The sequence below is a fragment of the Rutidosis leptorrhynchoides genome, chromosome 4 (assembly GCF_046630445.1).
Source record: "Rutidosis leptorrhynchoides isolate AG116_Rl617_1_P2 chromosome 4, CSIRO_AGI_Rlap_v1, whole genome shotgun sequence".
NCBI classification, from domain to species: Eukaryota; Viridiplantae; Streptophyta; class Magnoliopsida; order Asterales; family Asteraceae; genus Rutidosis; species Rutidosis leptorrhynchoides.
In genome coordinates, this window is record NC_092336.1 from 597,375,292 (window position 1) to 597,390,804 (window position 15,513).

The following is a 15,513-nucleotide window of genomic DNA, read 5'->3' on the forward strand; positions in this document are numbered from 1 at the left end:
TATAGTCTCGAATTGCGTACCATAATAATGAGGTAGAGAAAATGAATCGTAATATATAGTCTTCAAAGAAACCGGGAATCAAGTGGGAGCCGAGCACGAAAGATATATCGAGCGAACATGTGTGCTAAAAACGCACGGGCTACCCCGCAATTGGTCAAGCCAAGCCTCCCACGGTACCTAACATCGCGAGATGTCGGTAAGAAAATAATGTGCTTAGGAGGATATGAGACGACCCGACCCAATCCATAGGGACGAATACAATAACATATGATTACATCGCGAGGTACTTGACCTCTAAATGATACATTTTACAAACATTGCATTCATTTTTAAAAGACAATCTTTCATTACATCGAAAGTTGACATGTATGCATACCATTTCATAATATCCAAACTATAAATGACCTAATCTGTCATTTACTTAATAATAATCTTTAATGAACTTCAACGACTCGAATGCAACGTCTTTTGAAATATGTCATGAATGACTCCAAGTAATATCTTTAAAATGAGCTAATGCACAGCGGAAGATCTCTTTCAAACCTGAGAATAAACATGCTTTCAAGTGTCAACCAAAAGGTTGGTGAGTTCATCAGTTTATAGTAATCATTTCATTTTCATCATTTTAATAGACCACAAGATTTCATATTTCCAATTCTCATAAATAAACGTCCCATGCATAGAGACAAAAATATCATTCATATGGATTGAACACCTGGTAACCGACATTAACAATATGCATATAGAATATCCCCATCATTCCGGGATCCTCCTTCGGACATGATATAAATTTCGAAGTACTAAAGCATCCGGTACTTTGGATGGGGCTTGTTGGGCCCGATAGATCTATCTTTAGGATTCGCGTCAATTAGGGTGTCTGTTCCCTAATTCTTAGATTACCAGACTAAATAAAAAGGGGCATATTCGATTTCGATAATTCAACCATAGAATGTAGTTTCACGTACTTGTGTCTATTTTGTAAATCATTTATAAAAATTGCGCATGTATTCTCAGCCCAAAAATATAAAGGGTAAAAAGGCAAATGAAACTCACCATACTGTATTTTGTAGTAAAAATACATATAACATCATTGAACAAGTGTAGGGTTGGCCTCGGATTCACGAACCTATATTAATTATATATATATTTATATGACGGTCAATATTTGTCTAACAATTTAGGCCAAGTCATAGTGTACCACAATCCTAATGCTCGAGTCTGACTCAACAGTATAGTAACATGTTATATTACCCATGCTCAGTTAGGTCAAAAGTCAAAGGTTAAAGTAAAAACGAGGTCGCATGCAAAAATACAATAACTTATACAAAAAAAAGATTTTTCGGTCAAACATGACTAAACGACCACTTCAGCGATTTTTAGAAAAATTATCGGAACTCCGATTGATAAACGGTCCAAGGATAAAAGTTACACATTACCAAAAAGATTAAGCATAAATTTTACAGAAGTAAACTAAAACTAGACAACTCGTAGTTGCCAACGCGGTTTCGGCGTTTCAAAGTTAATTTTTCAGCTTTAATAAAATTTACAAAAGTGACCGAGTAGCCTACTTTGGAGATTTTTAGAAAATTCCTCGAAACTCGGATTGACAAACGGTCAAAGCCTTCAAATTCTCGTTACCACAAAGATATAACATGATTTTTGGTAAAAGTAAACATACATCAGGCCGACCATGACAACTGATACAAAACTGACATTTTTAATAAAAAGTTTCAGCTCTTTTTAGAATTTTAAAATGTGATCAAACAGTCAACATTGACGATTTTTAGAAAAATCGTCGAGACTCAAATTGACAAACGGCCAGAGTCGTTTGTTAGACCTTACAGCAAAGAATTCAGTGGTATTTTTGTTTTAATCTGAAACAACGCAGATCATCGAGAATTTCAGTTTCCGTATCGACGTTTCATCAAAATTTACAAAACTTCTTTTATCCATAACTTGACAACCGTTCAACGAAACGAGACGTGCTTTATATGAAAATTCATCTACTCGACGAGTAGAATCCAAATAACCACTTTTTATTACCCAGAAAATTAGTTCACTAATTATTAACAGCATTTTTAATTACGAAATTAATTGTTTAATTCATAACTTTCTAACCGTTCATCGAATTCATTCGATATCTAAATGAAAAGTTCTTAATTTTTCGCTAGCTTTCCAATGACATGCATATCTTATACCTTATTTCATCCCTAGTATAACAACCTTTAAGATTCAACATAACCTATCTAAGGGCAATATCAAATGTACAAATAAGCATAATCCTATTTTCTCGAGCACTAGTCAGGGATACACTATTAGTATGTAAAAATTAAATTAGGAGTACTCACGTATCAATATTGAGGTTCAATATTGGAGGAAAGGTACGTAGACGCAATGGAGATGACAAACACTAGTTTAACCTCACAAGCATACCCATGAACAATACCCATCACCTCCATAGCCATAACTCATAATTTCCTTAGCCCTATCCTACTCATAAAACTTGTCTTGAAATGACCCGCTCATGACCTCGTCGTAGTATTTTAGGTATAAATACTAATAATAACACTAATAATAATAATAATAATAATAATAATAATAATAATAATAATAATAAATATATTAATAATAATAATAATAATAATAATAATAATAATAATATAATTAATCTAAATGATACGTAGTATTATGAAGTGAATGAGAATGAACTTGTGCATTTATAGAAGTTTGCCATCTCATATTGCCTTACAGCTTGCATCCGTTGTTTTAATCTTGCCGACACCCTATTTTACATATTACGTATCACTTATAACTTTATATATATTTTATATATAATATATTTAATCTTTAGAATTAATTAAATATTATATTATATTTACGCTCATGATAAAAATATAATTTTTACAAAAATGACACGGTCATGGTCTCACGACTCATGTACCACTTTCCGTTTTTCGGGCGCACTTTCGTACGTTTAGAAAACTAGCCCTTTATATTACGTGACGTGTACCTTTTACAAAAATTAGACTTACATAACAATAAATTACCTTTATAAAAATATAACTTATAAAGTTGAGCGTTGTGGTCATTTCCTTCTATAAATCCAAGTCTCGTTGTTTGTCAAAATATTTTATTTTAAATTAAACGTTTTGTGACATGTACCTTTATTAATAACTAGACTTAAATTAATTAAAAACTAACCCACTCGGAGTGTAACTTAATCTTTTGAGTGTTTTGGTCATTTACTTTTATAATTCATACCCTCGTTAGTTATCAAAGTATACTTAATAACATTAACTTAAACCAAAACGTCTTTTGAATAAATTAAAATATATTTATAATATATAGGTTTGAAATACTTTAATAAAATATTTAGATTTTAATTATATTTCAAAGTATATTTGAAGATCGTTTATAATATTATATCCTATAACGTTTATACTTTAAAAAAAATATAATTTCCTTATGCGTCAACGTTTAGTTTGTTTTCCTTAAACTTTCTAAATAATATAACTATATTCCCAAAGTTTCACTTTCACTCTAAATAATAGGAAGGTTAACTAGTTAACGTTTATATAGAAAGTCGAACAGAAAACTCCACTAACATTTGGCTAGTTCTCGTTAATTGACACATTTGTCTTTACTTATAACTCACTTTACCATTTTTCGAATACGGTTAATAATAAGGGTTACCTAATTCAAAGTGGACCTCCTAACAGATACTCTTAATCATAATTCAATGTATCTGATAATTCAATCATTTGATATTATCTTTTAATCTCGTCGATAAACTTACATCGAACAAATATATTCATGTAAAGTATTATCTATTCAATACCTTAATAGTACTTCCAGGTTCATAAAATAGATCTCATAGCTTATAATCATATCCACTAATCCGTTCGATGTTTTATATAATATATCTCAATTTAATAATCACACATATGTATATGTATATATAATTGTTCGTGAATCGCTAGGCATGGTCAAAGGGTAATTGATTATATGAATATAGTTTTCAAAATTTCGAGACTCAACATTACATATTTTTGCTCATCGTGTCGGGAACATATAAAGATTAAAGTTTAAATTTGATCGGAAATTTCCGGGTCATCACAGTACCTACCCGTTAAAAGAAATTTCGTCCCGAAATTTGATAGAGTTCGTCATGACTAACAGTAAGGATGTTATTATGACGAATGTAAGCTGATACATAGAGTTTTATCATCATCGAGTAATATAGATAACCCAATTTGATTATGCGAAGATTATAAGTGAAGCTAGCAAAGAGTGGAATGAGTAAATATAGAAGCGTTTTAACTGATGACGTAGTCATGATTGATTTCCGGAATTTAAGGGATTTAAAGAAAATCTTCGTAATAAGATTTGGTTCTTCGGTAATTAAGGAGATTCAGATCTTCTTTGGTTAAACGCGATAATCTGCTTTGATTTTCTTTGTCGAATATTATTCTATAAATCCACCCTCTCCATTTCCTTACAACTCACATCTCCTATTCTTCCTTCCTCAATTCATACTTTAAAGTATTCATTAATTATGCTCCATCCTATCCTGATCCTTGATATACTCCTAACCTTCATATCTTTCATTCTTCTTTTTAATCTGCCACCGGAAGAATCTATTTACTTCTACTATACTCTTGGGTTTATAGTGTTTCTAGTTCTTCCATGTCTTTACATTGCTATATGCATTGATATATACGGGTTGTAATTTCCGGGTTGTTGTTAGATTTTACACCTTCCCTTATATTTCGATGTCCCTGCTTCCGTCTTCTATAGTCATCGTCATCCCCAGTTAATGCTCTCTTCTATTTGCTGCGGTTTATACCCCACATTTCCATTTCGAAGCTTTGTCCTTTCGTTTCTTCTTCTTGCGATTAAATAGCTCTTGTAATGGTCCGGAATTCATATGTATGGATTTAAGAAGGAATATAGTAATTGTTCTAAGAAGGAAAGGGTAATGGTAAATCCTGATTTGTTAAATTACCAAAATACCCTGAAAAAGACCGAATCATTAAGAAATATTTTCTTGATATATTTAGAGATTAGATAGAATGTAAGAGTCGTGTAAATGGTACATGATGACGGTATGTCCTGTGAATCATCACATCCATTAGAAACTCAGCATGAATTACTGTAATATAATGACGTTGATCAAGTGTCATTATATTATACTAACTCATGCATCAGTTCCCAACACTACTTCAAAAACATTCATATTCGAATTTTTCAGAATTTAGAAACTAACACGGTTTCTTTTATGTTTGCAGATATTACGGAGAGATAAATGATACTTGATAAGAATAGTTGTGAAAATATCTCCAAATATATGGAGAATATGTATAATGGAAGATACGAAGATATCTTATAACATTTAAGATATGATAATGATGAAGAATATCTGTCTGTGAAGGTTTAGAATAAGAAGTAAGGTGTTTGCTAACGAGTTTAGCAGGCACTGAATCATTTGGATCCTTTGAAGGCAGATTCAGTCTCTGTGATTTGTCCACGGCTTCCTTCATACTTTGCTCAATCCGTTTTTCAGTACCAAATCCTTTCTTTTTCTGAGCTTTACCATCTCACTATCTTTTATCATCAAACTTTTGACCGTTTAAACCATCTACAATTTTTATGTTTCCTCTGCATTTAATGCTAATATCTGAATCTTTGGTTAGCAATCCGAGGTGGGTTCAGAAGAATCGTGTTTTAGATGATTAAACGCTGGTGGTAATAGGGTGGAATATGAAAGATTCCCCAGTAATAATGACGAAAGGGCAACGTATCTATCAAGGTTATAATAAGACTGGTCCGACTGAAAAATCGAAGTTGACTTGCTGGAGCTGTGACAAAATTGGCTACTTTGAAAAGGAATCGAAATGTTGTTTTTGCTAATAAATGATAAAGAATTCGACGTGGGTACATGTTAGATTATGACTTTGGTTTCGAGAGTTTTTCAGGTACAAAACTTCGGGTAACGTGTGGTTGGATCATCATCTCAATTGTTTATTATTTGAAGTGTCTTCTAGAATTTCGAAGGGTTTTAATTGCAGATTGTCATAGTCAATATCTAAATGATGAAATCGTCTTGAATCCCGAATGATTTTCATATTCATCTGAGTGTTACGATTAAAAGTGATGTTCTATCACAGTTTTGAAGTCAAGGTATAGCTTTGAAAAATTGTAAGGATCTAAGAGTGATGATTTTAGTTGTATCTCGAGTTGAATTCTGAAATTCCCAAAAATCAGAATATGTAATTAGATTCGAATGAGTATGGTTGTTTTGATTTTTATAAAAGAATGTATATTGGTATAGTTGATGATTGTCAAATCAGAATTGAAGAACATAACATATTAATTGTGATTTTATATATCTCTCGGGTATTACCTACCCGTTAAAAAAAAATTTCTCAAATAATATTTTGAACAAGAATTTTCATTACAATCTTTATGAAAATATATGTGAGTATATTTTCTTCAGATGTAATACAGATTCAATGAGTTAATATCATACTAAGCTCCTTTGATTTTCGGCTTGAATTAGAAATGAATTTTCTCTAAAACATTAGAGATTTCATAATCTTTGCGGAGTATTTCACTAATGTAGTCAATACTTCAATATTTATAGGTATTTCCTTAGTGAATCATGCTGATGCTAATAGAACTCTTGCTAACTTCGCAAGGTACGAATGTTGTTTTCCAGTAAGTTTCGAGTGCATCGAAGATGAAAGTGTAAAATCAAACATGTTATTGAATGATACACTTGACTTATTATGAGACGGAATTCGTTGAATTGAAGCAGAGATTGTGGTTAACAATGATTAAATTGTTAATGAAGACTGTACATCATAGCATATTAGTAATATGAATTAACCGGATAGTTAAGTTCCATACATAATAGCTTAGTACAGAAAGATTTATTATGGTTAAAAAATTTTTTTTTTTTTTATTTATTTATTTTTTTTATATATATATATAGGATATACATATAAATTCTTTGGAGGAACTGAGTTAATACTTCATAACTCGTTGATACAATATACTCGTTATTAATTCGTAATGATTTCCACAGTGATTCTTGAACTGGCGAAGCTTGTGAGGTTGGAGGTGTTGACGATTCTCACGATGTTGACAGCATTTGACTGTGTTGGTGAGGCTATTGGTACTGCTGATGTTGTTGGTAAAACAAGTCTAGCTTGTACCTTACGCACTAGTCTTGTTAGGGTTTCGGTTCTTCTCTCTATCATCTCTGTCCACTCATCTAGTTTTTGATTAAGGCTGAGATAGATAATCTCTAAAACTTTAGAGATTACATAATCACCACAGAATGTTTCTCTGATGAAGTTATGAATCAATACTTCATCATTTGTTGTTGTTGGTACTCCTTGGTATCTTTGGTGCGTGTGACGTTGATATCCGATATATAGATTGGGATATTGAGGTGTGTGATGCGGATGTGATTGTTGGTGGTGGTAATGATCCTGTTGTTGATGGTGGTGCTGTTGATGCCGGTGATGCTGCTGGAGCTTATGGTTTTGAGGCTTGCGATGTGGATGTTACTGGTGGTACCGGTTATGCTGCTGGTGCTGCTGATGATGTTTGTAACCTCCGCACCGTATTTTCCAAAGCCACCACCCGAGCACGAAGCTCGTTGACTTCTTCTATCACACCGGGGTGATGGTCGGTTCGGACGAGCGGATAAATATAATCTCAAATTTGGTGTAGTATATAATCGTGGCGAGATACTCTGGAAATGAGAGAGAAAATAGTTTCTCGAATAGGTTCGCCGGTAAGTGCTTCAGGTTCATTGCCAAGAGGGCAATTTGGTGGATGAAAGGGATCACCTTCTTCTTGTCGCCAATGATTGAGGAGACTACGAACCCATCCCCATTTCATCCAGAATAGATGATGGCTGATTGGTTGGTCCATTCCGGTCACACTGTTGTCAGAGCTCGAATGAAACTCCATATCGGAATAGCTGTCGTAATCTGAGGAGTTCGAACTGGTTGAGGGCTCCATCTCGTATGATCAAGGGAATGAATTTTTGATATGAAATAGATTATAGGAATTAGATTTAGTATTCTTCAATACATAATTTACATATGTATATATATTACCAAAATCCCATAAATTACGGAGGAATCTTTGAAAAATGTCAGTCAAAGTTCACAGTAACAGATATGTGAAGATAGGATTTCGTCTATACACTATTATGCAATAAATGCAGAAAAACGCGTCTAGACTTAAGAATGATAAGCAGGTAATTTCCTACAGATGATAAGAAGATAATTTTCGACACAATATGATAAGCAAAACTTTTGACATGCAGACACGGTCGAAGTCCAGACTCACTAATGCATCCTAACGACTTATCAGTTAGACAAACTAATGCAGACCTGGTTCGCTAAGACCACCGCTCTGATACCACATGAGACGACCCGACCCAATCCATAGGGACGAATACAATAACATATGATTACATCGCGAGGTACTTGACCTCTAAATGATACATTTTACAAACATTGCATTCATTTTTAAAAGACAATCTTTCATTACATCGAAAGTTGACATGTATGCATACCATTTCATAATATCCAAACTATAAATGACCTAATCTGTCATTTACTTAATAATAATCTTTAATGAACTTCAACGACTCGAATGCAACGTCTTTTGAAATATGTCATGAATGACTCCAAGTAATATCTTTAAAATGAGCTAATGCACAGCGGAAGATCTCTTTCAAACCTGAGAATAAACATGCTTTCAAGTGTCAACCAAAAGGTTGGTGAGTTCATCAGTTTATAGTAATCATTTCATTTTCATCATTTTAATAGACCACAAGATTTCATATTTCCAATTCTCATAAATAAACGTCCCATGCATAGAGACAAAAATATCATTCATATGGATTGAACACCTGGTAACCGACATTAACAATATGCATATAGAATATCCCCATCATTCCGGGATCCTCCTTCGGACATGATATAAATTTCGAAGTACTAAAGCATCCGGTACTTTGGATGGGGCTTGTTGGGCCCGATAGATCTATCTTTAGGATTCGCGTCAATTAGGGTGTCTGTTCCCTAATTCTTAGATTACCAGACTAAATAAAAAGGGGCATATTCGATTTCGATAATTCAACCATAGAATGTAGTTTCACGTACTTGTGTCTATTTTGTAAATCATTTATAAAAATTGCGCATGTATTCTCAGCCCAAAAATATAAAGGGTAAAAAGGCAAATGAAACTCACCATACTGTATTTTGTAGTAAAAATACATATAACATCATTGAACAAGTGTAGGGTTGGCCTCGGATTCACGAACCTATATTAATTATATATATTTATATGACGGTCAATATTTGTCTAACAATTTAGGCCAAGTCATAGTGTACCACAATCCTAATGCTCGAGTCTGACTCAACAGTATAGTAACATGTTATATTACCCATGCTCAGTTAGGTCAAAAGTCAAAGGTTAAAGTAAAAACGAGGTCGCATGCAAAAATACAATAACTTATACAAAAAAAAGATTTTTCGGTCAAACATGACTAAACGACCACTTCAGCGATTTTTAGAAAAATTATCGGAACTCCGATTGATAAACGGTCCAAGGATAAAAGTTACACATTACCAAAAAGATTAAGCATAAATTTTACAGAAGTAAACTAAAACTAGACAACTCGTAGTTGCCAACGCGGTTTCGGCGTTTCAAAGTTAATTTTTCAGCTTTAATAAAATTTACAAAAGTGACCGAGTAGCCTACTTTGGAGATTTTTAGAAAATTCCTCGAAACTCGGATTGACAAACGGTCAAAGCCTTCAAATTCTCGTTACCACAAAGATATAACATGATTTTTGGTAAAAGTAAACATACATCAGGCCGACCATGACAACTGATACAAAACTGACATTTTTAATAAAAAGTTTCAGCTCTTTTTAGAATTTTAAAATGTGATCAAACAGTCAACATTGACGATTTTTAGAAAAATCGTCGAGACTCAAATTGACAAACGGCCAGAGTCGTTTGTTAGACCTTACAGCAAAGAATTCAGTGGTATTTTTGTTTTAATCTGAAACAACGCAGATCATCGAGAATTTCAGTTTCCGTATCGACGTTTCATCAAAATTTACAAAACTTCTTTTATCCATAACTTGACAACCGTTCAACGAAACGAGACGTGCTTTATATGAAAATTCATCTACTCGACGAGTAGAATCCAAATAACCACTTTTTATTACCCAGAAAATTAGTTCACTAATTATTAACAGCATTTTTAATTACGAAATTAATTGTTTAATTCATAACTTTCTAACCGTTCATCGAATTCATTCGATATCTAAATGAAAAGTTCTTAATTTTTCGCTAGCTTTCCAATGACATGCATATCTTATACCTTATTTCATCCCTAGTATAACAACCTTTAAGATTCAACATAACCTATCTAAGGGTAATATCAAATGTACAAATAAGCATAATCCTATTTTCTCGAGCACTAGTCAGGGATACACTATTAGTATGTAAAAATTAAATTAGGAGTACTCACGTATCAATATTGAGGTTCAATATTGGAGGAAAGGTACGTAGACGCAATGGAGATGACAAACACTAGTTTAACCTCACAAGCATACCCATGAACAATACCCATCACCTCCATAGCCATAACTCATAATTTCCTTAGCCCTATCCTACTCATAAAACTTGTCTTGAAATGACCCGCTCATGACCTCGTCGTAGTATTTTAGGTATAAATACTAATAATAACACTAATAATAATAATAATAATAATAATAATAATAATAATAATAATAAATATATTAATAATAATAATAATAATAATAATAATAATAATAATATAATTAATCTAAATGATACGTAGTATTATGAAGTGAATGAGAATGAACTTGTGCATTTATAGAAGTTTGCCATCTCATATTGCCTTACAGCTTGCATCCGTTGTTTTAATCTTGCCGACACCCTATTTTACATATTACGTATCACTTATAACTTTATATATATTTTATATATAATATATTTAATCTTTAGAATTAATTAAATATTATATTATATTTACGCTCATGATAAAAATATAATTTTTACAAAAATGACACGGTCATGGTCTCACGACTCATGTACCACTTTCCGTTTTTCGGGCGCACTTTCGTACGTTTAGAAAACTAGCCCTTTATATTACGTGACGTGTACCTTTTACAAAAATTAGACTTACATAACAATAAATTACCTTTATAAAAATATAACTTATAAAGTTGAGCGTTGTGGTCATTTCCTTCTATAAATCCAAGTCTCGTTGTTTGTCAAAATATTTTATTTTAAATTAAACGTTTTGTGACATGTACCTTTATTAATAACTAGACTTAAATTAATTAAAAACTAACCCACTCGGAGTGTAACTTAATCTTTTGAGTGTTTTGGTCATTTACTTTTATAATTCATACCCTCGTTAGTTATCAAAGTATACTTAATAACATTAACTTAAACCAAAACGTCTTTTGAATAAATTAAAATATATTTATAATATATAGGTTTGAAATACTTTAATAAAATATTTAGATTTTAATTATATTTCAAAGTATATTTGAAGATCGTTTATAATATTATATCCTATAACGTTTATACTTTAAAAAAAATATAATTTCCTTATGCGTCAACGTTTAGTTTGTTTTCCTTAAACTTTCTAAATAATATAACTATATTCCCAAAGTTTCACTTTCACTCTAAATAATAGGAAGGTTAACTAGTTAACGTTTATATAGAAAGTCGAACAGAAAACTCCACTAACATTTGGCTAGTTCTCGTTAATTGACACATTTGTCTTTACTTATAACTCACTTTACCATTTTTCGAATACGGTTAATAATAAGGGTTACCTAATTCAAAGTGGACCTCCTAACAGATACTCTTAATCATAATTCAATGTATCTGATAATTCAATCATTTGATATTATCTTTTAATCTCGTCGATAAACTTACATCGAACAAATATATTCATGTAAAGTATTATCTATTCAATACCTTAATAGTACTTCCAGGTTCATAAAATAGATCTCATAGCTTATAATCATATCCACTAATCCGTTCGATGTTTTATATAATATATCTCAATTTAATAATCACACATATGTATATGTATATATAATTGTTCGTGAATCGCTAGGCATGGTCAAAGGGTAATTGATTATATGAATATAGTTTTCAAAATTTCGAGACTCAACATTACATATTTTTGCTCATCGTGTCGGGAACATATAAAGATTAAAGTTTAAATTTGATCGGAAATTTCCGGGTCATCACAGGATACACATTACGTCCGGATATCATCGATAATTATGAGGTAATCATCTAATCTGTTAAGTCAACCATAAAGATTGAGGTTCATCAGGCTTAAAAGCTGATATCTTACCTTTCCGGAGGTTATCCACTGGGAATCTGATCAATCACTGACATTTTGTGTATCATGGTGCGCTTCCCATTTGGCTAGCAAATCTCCCTCATTGAGATAAGCTTCGACTACCAGTTTTCCTGTTTGATGTTGAGGCCTGGTAGATTTCCAGTCGATTTTAGCAATGACTTTTCAAGATTTTTCGTCACCCTACAACTGGTCTGGACTACAACTTCTGAAATAAATCAGCAAGTGTGTCGTTCGGGAGAGTTGACTCCCTTTAGGATGGACTGGATACATCCTGTGTGGTTATATTAGGTGGTCGGACGCAACATTGTCCTTGTTAGGAGAAACAATGAGGATCGCCCTATAAAAGTTTTTGATCTAACGTATGGCCCGGCTTCGACCACACGATCCAATCACCGTTCATACGGTTGACACCCGTTTTTGTACAAGTGACCTACGTACGAACTTTTATGTTCATGTAGGATTTCACATTCAAAATAATGAACATGTTTTGAAAGTTCAAGACTTTCTCCTCTAACAGTACCTCATCGTGATATGATGGGTAATGAAATGACACGCTTAAGAGGTATACGTACCAAGTGGAATGGTCGGAAGACTTTACTTCCTTAATGAGTGGATCCGAGTCACTCGAAAGTGCCAATCTGTTTCAATTGACACCGGTTTTGAAAAATCCCGAAAACCTTCGGGTTCCATAGCTTTTGGCTATGGGTTGTGTTGTCTAAGCAAACACAAGCACGTAGCTATTGCTCCTAAAAAGGACAGCACTGGTGAAGCTCGAGGCTCCTCTTCCCACAGTATCACACCATTAGATGATGCAATAATAAAATGATATAGTTTCGGAAGTCTGCTATACCAAGTAACCAAAAGTTTTTGATCTGGCACGTGATTCGGTCACAATCACGCTATGCAATCACCGCTCTCTCATGGTTTACACCCGTTTTGGTACAGGTGACCTACTATTGAGTTCTTTGAACTAGTAGGATTTCATGTCCAATGATAATGAACATGTGAAACAATTTTGGCTTCTTTGAAATCACGAATTAGGCCATAAAAATTTTTAAAATTCCCCAAAAGTAACCTAAAACGTAATGTTTCACTCTTTTTAATGTTCAAGATACCAAGCCATATGTAATACCAAGACTCAAGTTTACCTGTTTTACCCACCCGCAAGAGTTTACATCCCCACCCCACACTTGAGATCAAGTAATGTCCCCATTACTTGAGATAAAAAATGGATTAAATTCAGAAGGGTAAAAGGAGGAATAAGGTAAAACTTGTCAACTTACAACCATGAATCGCGGAATGCTAGTGACAGACCGGCCTGCACTTAATGCCATTCCTCGATAGTTATCACGCAATGTTCATCATCGAAAGTACCTGCAATTAATCCAAACAAATATACAATACTCTACAAAATGGTGCATTTCATTGAGTCGTGCACCCGACTTGACCCCTATAATCAGCCTTTAGTAGGGTCTGAATCACCCACACTTAGCTGACGGTACGAGAAATCAGTAGAGTATGTTCCACGAATCAGCAATGTCAACCAGTCATTTACACCGCGGGTTGTGAACATTAAATTTGGGAGTTCATCTACCTTCTTCACGGAGAACTCTAAAATAACCCAAAATTTAGAAGACGTGTCACCCTTAAAATCAGATTGAGACACTCGAATGTACCCTATAGTCATGCTCAAATTAAATGGGTCCTTATATACCGTCGTCCTCATACTATAAACACTGTGATATCCATCCAAAAATGAACCATTACTCTCCTCAATATCAACATCCTCTGGAATAAGTGTGGACCAGCTTTGAATGTTAACTATAGAATGGGACTCAACCTCTAACTTCAATTCCTTCAATTCTTCAGTTGTAGGCTCATAACCATTAGTAATGAGAACAGCCAACAAACCTTCTTCATCAACCATATCAACCTCTTCCTCACCAATAAATGAACAAGTATGCAAATCCTGCAATCCTGGGAACTCCATCAATAACTCGGAATGTGTGTCTATAGGGATAGGCTCTTGATCAACTTCATTTATCATCAAATCATCCCCAATACCCGTACACTCTTGCTCACTCGGAACATGAACCAACACCTGTGTTAGGTTGCATATTTGTCGCTCTAAATTCTGAATGGATAGCTCTTGATCTCTAAACATTTATGCATACCTCTCATTATTTTGTGTTTGAGATGCAATAAACTCTGTTTGAGTGGCAATAAACTTACGCATCATATCCTCTAAGTTGGAATTTTGATCATTTAGTTCAACAACATCCTCTACAATTTCATTCCCAAAACTCGTGGTTACAACTCTTAGTTGCTCATCCTGAAGACCATGTAACCATCTACAACTTTGATTCAGGTTCTCACGGGATGCCTGCATCTCTTTGTTCATTTGATCATAAAATCGGTTACTTTCTTCATTTAATCTGACCATCTTGTTAATTTCATCGTCTAAATGGCTCCAACAATTAAGCATCTTCCTGCAACTAACAAAAACTAGAAAAGAATAAAAGCACCGACACACTACAATGTAAAATAAAATAAGAAAGAAAGTAAAACTAAATCTAAAATAATACTACTAAAAACAAATAGACTCAAATAAATCACAAAGAGCAAACAATCTCAAATTAACACACAACTGTCCCCGGCAGCGGCGCCAAAAACTTGATGTGTAAAATCGCGTCTATAATTTATATAAGGAAAATACCGGTTAAAGAGATTATTACACACTAACGGGCAGTGTACCCGATCGTGTAGCAGTATAGAATCTGGTAAAATCCAAGATCGTTCCAAGGACAGTATTAAGTGCAATTTAAGATTATTAAACTAAATGTAATTAACTAGACTTATAGAAATAAGAAAATGACAAAGATATGGGTTTTCCTTTTAACGACTGGATTGTCAATAGAAGGTGAATAAAATAAAAAACAATATTTTTGTGTTTTTAAGTTTATAGAAAAATAAATGCAGACTCAACAAACAAATTAAAAATAGTTTTGAATTCAATAGACAAAGAAATGCTCGCCTAGATCTTTTACCCTCAGTGTAAGGTGA